Genomic DNA, 13,016 nt, shown 5'->3' with positions numbered 1-13,016 from the left:
CCTAAAGTTAGCCCTAAAGTTAGCCCTAAAGTTAGCCCTAAAGTTAGCCCTAAAGTTAGTAGCCCTAAAGTTAGCCCTAAAGTTAGCCCTAAGTTAGCCCTAAAGTTAGCCCTAAAGTTAGCCCTAAAGTTAGCCCTAAGTTAGCCCTAAAGTAGCCTAAAGTTAGCCCTAAAGTTAGCCCTAAAGTTAGCCCTAAAGTTAGCCCTAGTTCCTAAAGTTAGCCCTAAAGTAAGTTAGCCCTAAAGTTAGCCCTAAAGTTAGCCCTAAAGTTAGCCCTAAGTTAGCCCTAAAGTTAGCCCTAAAGTTAGCCCTAAAGTTAGCCCTAAAGTTAGCCCTAAAGTTAGTAAGTTAGCCCTAAAGTTAGCCCTAAGTTAGCCCTAAAGTTAGCCCTAAAGTTAGCCCTAAAGTTAGCCTAAAGTTAGCCCTAAAGTTAGCCCTAAAGTTAGCCCTAAAGTTAGCCCTAAAGTTAGCCCTAAAGTTAGCCCTAAAGTTAGCCCTAAAGTTAGCCTAAGTTAGCCCTAAAGTTAGCCCTAAAGTTAGCCCTAAAGTTAGCCCTAAAGTTAGCCCTAAAGTTAGCCCTAAAGTTAGCCCTAAAGGTAGCCCTAAAGTTAGCCCTAAAGTTAGCCTAAGACCTAAAGTTAGCCCTAAAAGTTTAGCCCTAAAGTTAGCCCTAAAGTTAGCCCTAAAGTTAGCCCTAAAGTTAGCCCTAAAGTTAGCCCTAAAGTTAGCCCTAAAGTTAGCCCTAAAGTTAGCCCTAAAGTTAGCCCTAAAGTTAGCCCTAAAGTTAGCCCTAAAGTTAGCCCTAAAGTTAGACCTAAAATTAGCCCTAAAGTTAGCCCTAAAGTTAGCCCTAAAGTTAGTAAGTTAGCCCTAAAGTTAGCCCTAAAGTTAGCCCTAAAGTTAGCCCTAAAGTTAGCCCTAAAGTTTAGCCCTAAAGTTAGCCCTAAAGTTAGCCCTAAAGTTAGCCCTAAAGTTAGCCCTAAAGTTAGCCCTAAAGTTAGCCTAAGTTAGCCCTAAAGTTAGCCCTAAAGTTAGCCCTAAAGTTAGCCCTAAAGTTAGCCCTAAAGTTAGCCCTAAAGTTAGCCCTAAAGTTAGCCCTAAAGTTAGCCCTAAAGTTAGCCCTAAAGTTAGCCCTAAAGTTAGCCCTAAAGTTAGCCCTAAAGTTAGCCCTAAAGTTAGCCCTAAAGTTAGCCCTAAAGTTAGCCCTAAAGTTAGCCCTAAAGTTAGCCCTAAAGTTAGGTTTTGCACAGTTGGACTATTCCTTAAAAAATTAAGACATGTCACTATTTTTGTAAGTTTAAATGTATGCACTCAATGTGAAAATTCACACTTGATTTGCAGACTTGCAACATCACACTGACAAATTTGGCTTAACTTCTACTTACACACATCTTAATTTGAGCTTGCACTTCAATTTGTATGTGGTCCATTTATCAATTTAAATTAATGTGGTACTTGTACTCCTACAACTTCACATCCACATTTTGTGGACATCAGCACATGAGAATTTCACTGCCATACATTAGCATTAGAGTATAAGACATTAAAGGTTACAGCCAAAATGGCTGGTGACAGACCCCAAAGTTTGCATGGAAACATATGACCTAAACTATATTCTGGTAGAATTTATATTGATCATTTTGTTTAGAAATTTAAAAAAGTATTGATTGATGTGATAACATCTTTAAAAAAAATTTTTTTACTATGCTTCTTAAAATGATTTGCCAATATGTGGATACAAGTACTTAGTTAAATTTTGTTGATGTTGAGAAATAACATCTTACTATCTGTTGCTTGTTATGTTATCTACCCAGGTCCATTAATGTGTATTAAAGTGAAACCATAAGCAAAAGTCACCATTCAACTTCAAAATAATAAATGTTATTCAAATAAAGTCCATGAAATAACAGCTCAACATAATGAGAAACAAAATCCACATAAAATGTAGAAAATACAAAAATGGACCTTTAGAAACCACTGAAAAGCATTTAACAGTTCCACCGTATGGATTTGACTAACTTTTACCTAAACAACTTATAAAGCTGTTAGGTTAGAATCAAAACTAGCATAATTAAATTTTCCAATAATATCCAAAGTAACAAACATTGAGAATTAGTCTTTTAGGGGTATTATAAATGTCATAAAATGTGAGAATTAAATTGTGGGATGGTTTCTCATTAGTTTACTCTTGTACAACAGCTATTGCATGATTCATAGATAAATCTACAAAGATTTTTCCTAGATTTTTCTAGAGCGCTAGTCTGAAAAGCAATTGGGTTACTGGGATTAAATGGGGGAGATTATCAAAGATTGAAGATCTAGAATATGGGTTTGGAAGGCTTGGTGATGGGTCATCTGTCTCAGACTCTGCAGCCAAGGTTTACTGAGATTGGATCTTTAAATCTACCAAACATGAGGAATGCATTACAATAAAATAGATGAAGGTTATTAGTGTAATAAGAATCAGTTAGATGAAGCTATCAACTAAAGCAATGAAGAGGGTTGGGGAGCTTCCACAACACAAGTTACACCAAATATCAATATACTTACATGGTAAAATGGTATTGTAATGTGACACTACCAATGATGTCTACTGTTCATGCAAGAGCAAGAAGACACCTAACAAAGATTTCAAACTGATACAAGTGACCATCTCACAACCAATTATTGTCTATCTAAAACTCCAAGATGTGTGTAACTGACCTTATAATGACTTTCAACCACACAAGTGGCAAGAAAAGGACTTTGAGGGTACCAATTACAGATTTGGCTTTGGCCAATAGCTGGCTGCAAAGACCTCTGTGTGGCAAATAAAGAGCATCATGCAGTTTTCCATGGAAGTAGTCAAAAGTGTCTTGGCTTAGCTTGATAACTGACTTTTCAGAGTGGGAATTGGACCCAGACATTTTACTTTAATGGAAGAAGCACTCAGTGAAGGCATTGCTTCATGTTCAAGTCCACGGAACGGGTAATGCCCATATGCTAAAGGTGGCAAATGTGAAAAATGCAATGCAGAGTACAAGTGTCATGAATTGGGGTACGGTGAGGAACATGTCATAGGACAAGGTTGAGAGATGGATGAAAAAAACCCCATCTATAATAGATCCAAAACACAGGCAACACAGTTGAGCAGACAGAAAAGCTCTCACACTGGTAGCACTGGCTAACTAGGAACATGATAAATGGACTGACTAACTACAACTTAATGAACCTGACAAGGAACAAAGAAAACATGCGAGTTTAAATAAAGAGGGCGGATAATCAGGGAATGAGACACCTGGGACCAATCAAGGGGAGGACAGGACAACATGGAGACTCACTAGAGAAATAAACCCAACAAAAAACTAAAATCCCAACAAAAAGCACATCAGAACAAATTGAGTGCAGTTTTATTTGCAAGGTGCTCTGCTTACAGGCAGATTGCAATTGTTACAAGGCTGTTTACAGATAAGTGTAATTATAATCCATAAGAGGAAAATAGTTTGAAGTAGATCAAGACTGCATTAAAAGTGTCATAACATTCAGAAATTGAAATCAACTGTTAAAAACAGCAGCAATGCAATTTACTTTGAGGGATTTAACTTTAGGGACCTATGTCTTCCCATACCCATTAGTAATACTTTGAATGGGCCACATTATTGAAACAGTCAAAACTACTGTATCATTTTGTTTCTGAACTCAGAAATAATGCTAATGTGAACAGATACTAAAGAGGTTTTGGATTCCATTAATCAATTGTGAGAATGTTTTCTGCAATTTAAATTGTGTCCTCATATGTGGACATAATTTCTCAACTACATCATGTAAAACAAATTTTACATTTGGGCTGATTGGGATCCAATGATTGCAAAAATCAAAGGATTTAATACTACAAGAGCTCAGCTCTTAGGAGGTTAAGGCTGTTTAGCAGACCTTTAAGCTGAAGATTTCCTGAAATTAACACTTTCCTTTTGCAGTTGGGAGTGGAGCTGTAAGATTGAAGACAGAATACCAGTTGGCGTGCATGTTTGTGGGTGTGTGAGGCTATTCCTCATAGAAGACTGGACTGCATTTAAGACTCCTGAGTCCTAGAGTCACCTTTCCCACGTGCTGTTCCTATAGGCGGAACCTGGGAAGGCTGATACGTACCGCGCCCCTGGTTTCAAAAACACGCCATCCGTTAACACCGCAAGGTGGAACTGGCATGCCCAGGAAGCAGAAGCGTTCTCCGTTGATTCTCTCTTGGTCTGGTCTCTCTTGAGTGCCGACGGTCTGCTTGGTGGGGCACTGACTCACCTTTGCCACCAAGCTAGTCAACATGAACTGGGCACCAGCAGATCTCCACCATGTTGTTACGGCTCCCCATGCTACATTGCCACCAAGAGGAATGAACAAAAGCAGCCATAGCAAAGTGTTACCACCCAGCCATCCTCCCAAGGAAAGAGAACCTGGACCAGCCACAGCAAGCTGCTGCCTTCCAGGTCTCTAGGTACCTGCTGGGATTCATCACCCCAGTATGAGTAAAGTCATTCTAGTGCCATCATACACCGCAAGACCTCTAGAATGATCAGTATTATGTGATTTAAAAAGGGTACATGACCACATTAACTTACCCAAAGCTGCCACTATGTGATGTGTCCTCAGCAGGCAGCAGTTCAACAAAATGCACCCCATTCTGAGTCATGGTGCCAATTTTCTACATGTTTCCAAGTTCATTCTAAGTCATCCAGTTCAACAGCTGAGCTCATTCTGATCACAACAGTATGTGGTTTGTTAAGGTTTGCAGCAAAAACAGTTGAACTACAAGCTACAATTTGAAGCCCCACTATGCAATGCATTCTGGGAAATGCTGACAGACATTTTAAAGGCCATTTCTGATGTTCAGAATGGCATTTACACACATTTTTGGCACATAGCAGAAGCTCAGAGATGAGATTTGAATCTGTGCTGTGATTTCTGTCTTAAAAATTGAGTTTGAATAAAAATAAAATAAAACATGGTTAAAAGAGTAGATGCTTAAAACTAAAGTCCAGTCTTCAGAGCAGCAAATCCTTCATCCAACAGAAGCTCAGAGATGGCATTTTAAAAGTGAAGTGTGATTTATTTCCAAAACAGTTAAAAAACAAATAAAAATGGAATCAAATCTGGCTAAGTTGAAGTAAGAGGCCACTGAGGGTTAAAACCCAGCTCTATATTCCTAGCCAGACTGACTAGGCAGAAAAATGAATGGGAGTCTTTAGCTCGGACCACCAAATGTGGTGGGCAGGGCAGAGGGGTGGAGGGAGAATAGAAAACCAAGTTTGGTGAAAAGAGCATTTATATTTTTGGAGTTGTTTTGAGTGAGCAATTCCTCAAATTAATGGATGTCAATGGCAGCTGTGTCAAAGGAAGGAGCCACACCGACCAAACTTGGAGAGTATGTGAGGCCCCTTCCACATATTCTCTGTGCCAAGATTGTCCCCCCACCATTTAGTTTATTTTATTTGCTCTAATGTGCAAGTGGGTTTCATCCTATATGCCTAACCCTCCACTAGATGGCAGCATAGGACTGTCATTGAAAATGGAGCTCTCCAAACAATCCAGATCAAAACCTAATCAAATGAAACAGACCGACAAATATTAATTTAAAAGACATTTATTTTAGAACAAATTATAATTTTTATTATATTACAAAACTGTGCATGATATTAAGTAAAGAAGATATCAATGTATATATATTCAATGATGTTATTGTAATACACTGTAATACCAATCACAGGCCATCTATTTGTAGAAGTATTTTTCATTTCTGTTTTCATGTATTTGTATATATTTTCAAAGTGTATAGTTCCATGTTGTTTTATGATGCTATGCATGGGGCTGCCAGCAGGGGGAGTACCTTAAAACCCTTTCACTCACCCCTCCACCCTCTCTCTCTTCCGGTATTCATATGGCACGCCTTCCAGGATGAATCTGTCTTTTTCTGTTTGTTTATAATCTTTATTAAGATAAAAAATACATATTACAAAAACAGCATAGAGTGTGACATAATGACCGCCAGGGGGCAACAAAGATTGAGGCAGTACATCAGCCTAATATTTCATAAATAGATTAAAGAGAACATAAAATGCTAATTTTAAAAGCTTTAGTATTGGTGGAATTTCTAATAGTTTTTATATATTGTTTGACTTCATTCGGGCTGCACAGTGGCGCAGTTGGTAGAGCTGTTGCCTTGCAGCAAGAAGGTTCTGGGTTCAATTCCCGGCCCCGGTCTTCTGCATGGAGTCTCCATGTTCTCCCTGCATGGTGGGTTTTCTCCGGGTACTCCGGTTTCCTCCCACAGTCCAAAAACATGACTGCCAGGTTAATTGGCCTCTCTAAAATTGCCCCTAGGTGCGAGTGTGTGTGTGCATGGTTGTGTGTCTCTGGCGACCTGTCCAGGGTGACCCCGCCTCTCGCCCGGAACGTTAGCTGGAGAGGCACCAGCTCCCCTCCTGACCCCTCTGAGGGACAAGGGTGCAAGAAAATGGATGGTTTGACTTCATTGCCAAAAATGGAAGAAAGTGTTTTTTTATTAGTGTAATGGCATTGATGCATGTGCCATTTGGCTAAGTACATAATAAGATTAATAATATAAAAATGTTTTTTTAGCTGTTGGATAGTTAATGAAGCAAAACAATAAATGTTCAAACCAAATGGAGACATGCAGTTAAATAGAAGAAGAGATCCCAATGAAAATAGTTTTCCAAAATTGAACAGAGAAGAGGCCAAAATAAAGCAAACATCTTCTGTGTTTCCTTCACAAAAGAGCAAATAATATCCATATTATTGTTAAAAAATTGTAGAAAAACCTTTGATGGGTAAATTATATGAATCATTTTAAAAGACATTTTATTTACTTTATTAATTATTATATTTGGTAAAGTCCATATCCTTTCCCAGTTTAAGTTATGAAAAAAGATGTTCCAATAAAATATCACATATGGAGTTGACATGTTTTTCTGAAATAGTGAGCATTTATTTTTTATATGTTTGTTGCTTTTACAGGTGGAGCAGAAACAAATTTGGAAAAATTTCAAGTTTGGTTGGATAAAAATTAAAGTCTTGGATTCTGTCCTATTAAACTTTTAAATAAAATAACTACTACAGCACATTGGGAAGCAGGGATTTTTGTTTCTTGGGGGGGCAGAAGGGGGGTGGGGGGTTCTGTCTGCCTGCTGCTTCCCCTTTTCGGCCACTAGAGGGCGACTGGAGGCTGCACCTGTGGAGAGCATGCCTGCTGACTCAGCCAGTGCACCTGTGGTCTATCAGCTAATTATCATCTAAGAACCTAAAATAACAAATAGGTCTTTTGGAGCATTTTTCTAAAAGCCGAGGTCTCCCATTGAGCCATAAACATAGGAGGGGAGCAGGGAGATAAGAGCAGTTGGGGGTGGGGTCTGTCCATGTGAGGAGGAGTTACATCAGCATTCTTGCATAGGTATAAAACATTCCATTTAGGGAGGTGGGAGGGGAATAACTGGGTCAAAGGTCATGTTGCAAGAAATTTGTCTGTCTGTCTCATTTTGATATGATGAAAAGGGAGGGGGCCCCTGACATGCTCATTATTCACCATTTGATTTAATAGAAGGTTCCAGAATCCTGTCTGTTTTATTTCGATAACAATTTAAATCAGAATACATGTTTTATACGATAAGTATTTATATAACATTATCAATCAGACAAGGTCATATAAAATCTTATCAAAACATGTTTTTATACAATAAGGATTTTATGACGCAGATTTAATAGATGGCCGAGGTGATAGCATCGATTCTTTTTATTTGGGCGTGGCTTTTTAATCCATCAAACTCGATTAATTAAAATTTGACACAAAGTTGTGTCCTTATTTTTTACAAACAGAGACTGACCGTAAGGGATTTTACAGATGATTTAAACCTATAGCCACTACGAAGCAGTGGTGAGAAACCCAAATCTCCAACCACCGCACCCCGCATCAGATTGACCCCCATTAACATCACCAGACTGAGATCCAGCGTCAAAACACAGCTACAAGTGGAGGCAGTGAAGGAAGAGTCTACTACATCACATTCTCCACCTGAACTGCACACCAACCAAGCATCCCAACACACCAAGAAAACTTCAGGACTGGAATCTCTGTATCAAAAAGAAAAATTTGATAATGGGAGACTCAAATGTAGCTAGAATGCCATCTTTTGCAGCTAAAAGTGTTCAGATTTACAGCTTTCCAGGGGCAAAATGGTGGCATGCATAGGCTGTCTAACCCACTACTGATGTTGCTGTGGAGAAGCTTGTTCTTTCTTTTGGGTTGTGCAACAGGCCACAGAGGGACAAGAGGACAGCCAAGGACCTTTTTCCAGAAGCACAAATCTTCATCCCAGTGATCAACTTCTCCACAGGACGACCTCACAGAGAACAGGGAATGCTGCAACATATTGTTAAGGAAGAATTTTTATATTACAATTACATTTAGCAAAACTCTGGCTCTGATTCTTCCTCTGATCCCGGGTTTTCTCGCGTGGCCACATGTGGGGACAGAAGCACAACAATGCGTGATGACGTCACAGAATTACAGGATTTAATCCAATCAGAAGAAAGTATAAAATAGAACAGGAAACTGAAGAAACACAGATACAAACATTGTTACCTGAGACAAGAAGACAGAGAAATATCAAGGACGTCCTTGGAGAAAGAGCTGGTGCAGAAGTAAAATAAATCAGCTTTTTTCTGAATTGTTTCCCTTGTGCACAAACTTTTATACCTGTAGGTGTGTTTTCCTCTTAATGTATTCAAATAAGGCGTATCTCTACTTGACCAACTGGAAGGCATCTCTGGCCCTGTTAAATTTAGAAAAAGTCCCTGCAGTTTGTTCACAAGATCAAACACCTTTTGTTAAATAAGGTAGAAGCAGACTCTCTGAATTCATGGTGGTTTATGGCTTTCACAGATCAGTGTGAAAAGCTAGAACTTCCTACTGATTGTTTCCCAACAGACAAAGAGCAGATCAGAGATCTTGACAAACAATCTGCTTTAACTACAGTAAAATATATCAATAGGTCAGAATATGTTATAAATGTTAAAACTATAATTATGGTATTTCAATCAAGTCATGATAAATTCTAAAACCAACTTATTTTAAATGTATTTTCTTAACACTATCCGGCTCTACAGCCATCTGGGCAAAGAGAAACAGATGAAGGAACCTCACAGGTAGCTGTGAAATTCTGGTTTCTCTTCTGCTCTGCCAGGAACAAACCTTTAATACTTTATTTTAATTCAATGAAAAGTTCTCCAGAAACCCAATTTGTTCTTCTGCACTCAGCATCTCCAAAGTTTAGTCCTGATATCAAACCAAAAGCAATAGATAATATTAACAGAAAATAATGAAGTACAATTCCTGTTTCTAATTAGGAATTAGAAACAGATAAGAATTAAGACATTCATTCACCATAACCTAAGTATTTTCTAATACTAAACAAAACATTTTCATGTGATTCTAATATAGTCAGAAATAATACAATTTCAAATACATTCATCATTAACTAAATTAATTCTAAAACAAGATAATAGAATTTTTAGTCAGAACATGTTATTAATAACTAAGAAAATGTCTTACAAATTAAATGTTAGTGATTTAAAACATTTTATGTTATATTCAGTTTTTTTCACCATGTCAGATGTTAGTTTTATAAAACTTCTCATCCTGGTTACGTGAACCGACCAAAGTTCCCTTTCTCACAGTAATTCAAGTGATGCTGTCCTCCACCTCCCTGCATATGTTAATTTATGACCTCCTGTCTTTAATGATAAGACTCCAGGGGTCTGAGCAGAAACTCTCCTGCAGATCTCTATTCTCCTTTGTACTTTAAATACTTAACCCAGCAATAGTTCTTTAGGTTTTAAATCACTAACACAAACCTGTTCAAACTTAAGAAATTCGTTCTAAAAGGTTTAAACTGTGTTAAACACTAAAAATAGTCATTTTTCCTCAACAATATGAACAGCTTTATTACAGGTTTGGAGGACCACATTCCTGCTCTACCAGATGAGCAGTTCATTACAGAAAGAGATCATGTCCATTGGACCAAAAATATGGCAATTCACATGCTCAGACATTGGAGTGATTATGTAAACTGAACGTCCCCACAAGCCCGTTACAACGGGAGGGGATGAAAAGTGTCGTTAATCTGTCCAAATCATTCACACTTTCAGATGTTAATTTACTTAACAAGGGGCCTTAATTTCATTCCCACTACGGGTTACAGTAAAGAATTAAGGTTTCAAGGTGAATTTGGCATGCAACAATATCATAGAAGAGTAAAATTAGCTTTATATTATAAAGACAAGTCTACATCAGAGCCTCAGCCATTTACTTTAAAAACAGATTGGACGCCCCCTATGGGCCAACTTCCACCTCAAATGCTTAACCTTATTAAGGCTGATCAGGATTTTTTTCTAAATAATTTTTATCCAATTTATATAAAATCCAGTCTCACTTCTGAGGAATTTAAAGCTTTACAGTACCTAAAAAACAATAAGGATAATATTATAAAACCAGCCAATAAAGGAAGTGCCATAATATTTGACAGAAATCAATATTTACAAGAGGGATACAGACAACTTAATAAGAAATATTATTCTAAATTTTATATATATATATATATATATATATATATATATATATATATATATATATATATATATATATATATATATATATATATATATATTTTACTATTCCAATGGTGGAAATTTTTTTTACAATTTATAAATAAAAAATGTATTAATATTAAACAAAAAATATATTTATGAGGTTCGACAGAACTGAGGGCTTTTTTACATGTTAACAAAAATGTATAAAAATCCTGCCAGCTGGACTGTCCCATTTGAAATACCTCCAGGGAGGCATAGTTACCCTAACATGCAATGTTTTAGGGGATAAACAGAAGCTAGTGTGTGTAGCCCAATTATTTTTAATATTATGATAAATTACATTTTTGATGAGATAGATAATAGTATAGGCAAATCTTTATTTGCAGATGATGGGGCTCTATGGCTGCAGGGACATAATCTTATGTATTTACAGAAAAAGATGCAGGATGCCATTATGAAAGTGGAAGGTTGGGATAATAAACGGGGATTAAAAGTGTCATTTGCAAAGACCAAAGTTATCTGTTTTTATAGAAGACATAAGGAAGTTAATATAGTGAGGTTTTTAGGTGTCATCTTTGATGAAAAATTAACTTGGAAACAGCACATAGAATTGGTTCAAAATAAATATAAAAAGTGAATAATTTGTTGAGATGTCTTTCTGGTCAGTGCACTTCAAGAAGTGTTCAAGGAGTTTATCAGACTCATAAAATCTTCCTTGGATTATGGTTGTATAGCAAACATGGCCGCTTCTGACAGTCATTTGAGAAAACTTGATAGTGATCAAACACAAGGAATATGAATATGTTGTGGAGCTTTCAGATCGTCTCCTTTAGCTGCTTTACAAGTTCAGACTGGTGACTTCCTTTGAGGTTAAGAACAATGAAATGAATGTATATGTGTTAGATAAATCTCCAGGGACATAATTATGGTCGTCCAACTAAGGCTGTGCTGCAGGACTGTTGGGAACATCATAAATATAACTATAATACTTTTGGATGGATTGGGGACATAAAAGCCCAAAATGTAACTTTGACTCAGTTCCAGTAGTTTTATGGTTCCACAGTCATCAATTCCTCCGTGGTTATTTATCACACCAGTAGTTGATTTGCAATTGGGAACATTTCTTAACCAGGAAAGACTCCAGAATGGGTTATAGTTAAAACTTATTTTTGAAAGATTTAAAGATAGCATAGTTATATATAAAGATGGGTCTAAAGATCCAAATAGTGGCAGAACAGGAACTGCTGTGAATATCCCACACCATAAAGTTATGATTCAAAGGAGAACAACAAATCATCTAGCAATACATATAGTTGAATTATTTGGCCTGCTTGATGGTTATATTAAGGAAGCAAATAAATCTATAATTGCATCAGATAGTCAAGCTGCATTATTAAGTATAAAATCTGGCAAATAATGTAAATTGGGTTTATTGTTAAGTATATATCACTTATTAGTTCATCTACATAATAGGGAATGTCCGATTTGTCTGGATTCCTGCACATTTAGGTGGAAATAAAGAAGTAGATATATTAACTAAACAGGCCCTGAAACTGGATATTATTAACTTAAGTATTCCTTTAAGCAAAAGTGACGGGAAATCTGTTATTCCAAATAAAACCCTTAAAGTTTGGAAGGAACAATGGGATAGTCATGACACTGGTAGACCTTTTATATAAAATTCAAAAGACTGGGGGGGTAATAGATGTATGAGTGGAAGGCTGGACAGAAGAAGTAATCATGTCTCGACAGGATTTCCTTTTTTGAATAGAAAAACATGAAACAGGGACATGAAATTATTGTAATCAGATGGAAACAGTGGAACATGTCTTATTAGAATTTAATATGTATTCAGAGGAACGTCAATAATAAACAGAGAAGAAAAAGGGTTTTCTATGATAAATCTTTTTGGAAATTAATCTAATTCTGTTAGAAATCAATTAGGTAAAAAAACCACTAGGTTATTTAATCATATTTGAAAGTATGTATACATGTGTGGACTGCGACAGACTGTCCAGGTGACCCCGCCTCTCGCCCGGAACGTTAGCAGGAGAGGCAGCAGCTGCTGACCCCACTAAGGGACAAGGTTTTAGAAAATGGATGGATGGATGGATGGATGGATGGATGGATGGATGGATGGATGGATGGATGGATGGATGGATGGATGGATGGATGGATGGATGGATGGATGGATGGATGGATGGATGGATGGATGGATGCGCATATGTGTACATACCTGTGTTTACAAGTGTGTATGGGTGTGAATTTGCACGCTCATACACACCATTGAGGTGTCTTATTAAATTCCCTCTGAATATCATTGATGACCACACTCCAGTCCAGTAGGTGGCGGTAAATGCATCTTAAGTAGGTTGCTATCCCCC

The sequence above is a fragment of the Poecilia reticulata genome, chromosome 5 (genome assembly GCF_904066995.2).
Source record: "Poecilia reticulata chromosome 5, P_reticulata-male-v2, whole genome shotgun sequence".
Lineage (NCBI taxonomy): Eukaryota > Metazoa > Chordata > Actinopteri > Cyprinodontiformes > Poeciliidae > Poecilia > Poecilia reticulata.
This window is presented reverse-complemented; position numbering follows the sequence as displayed.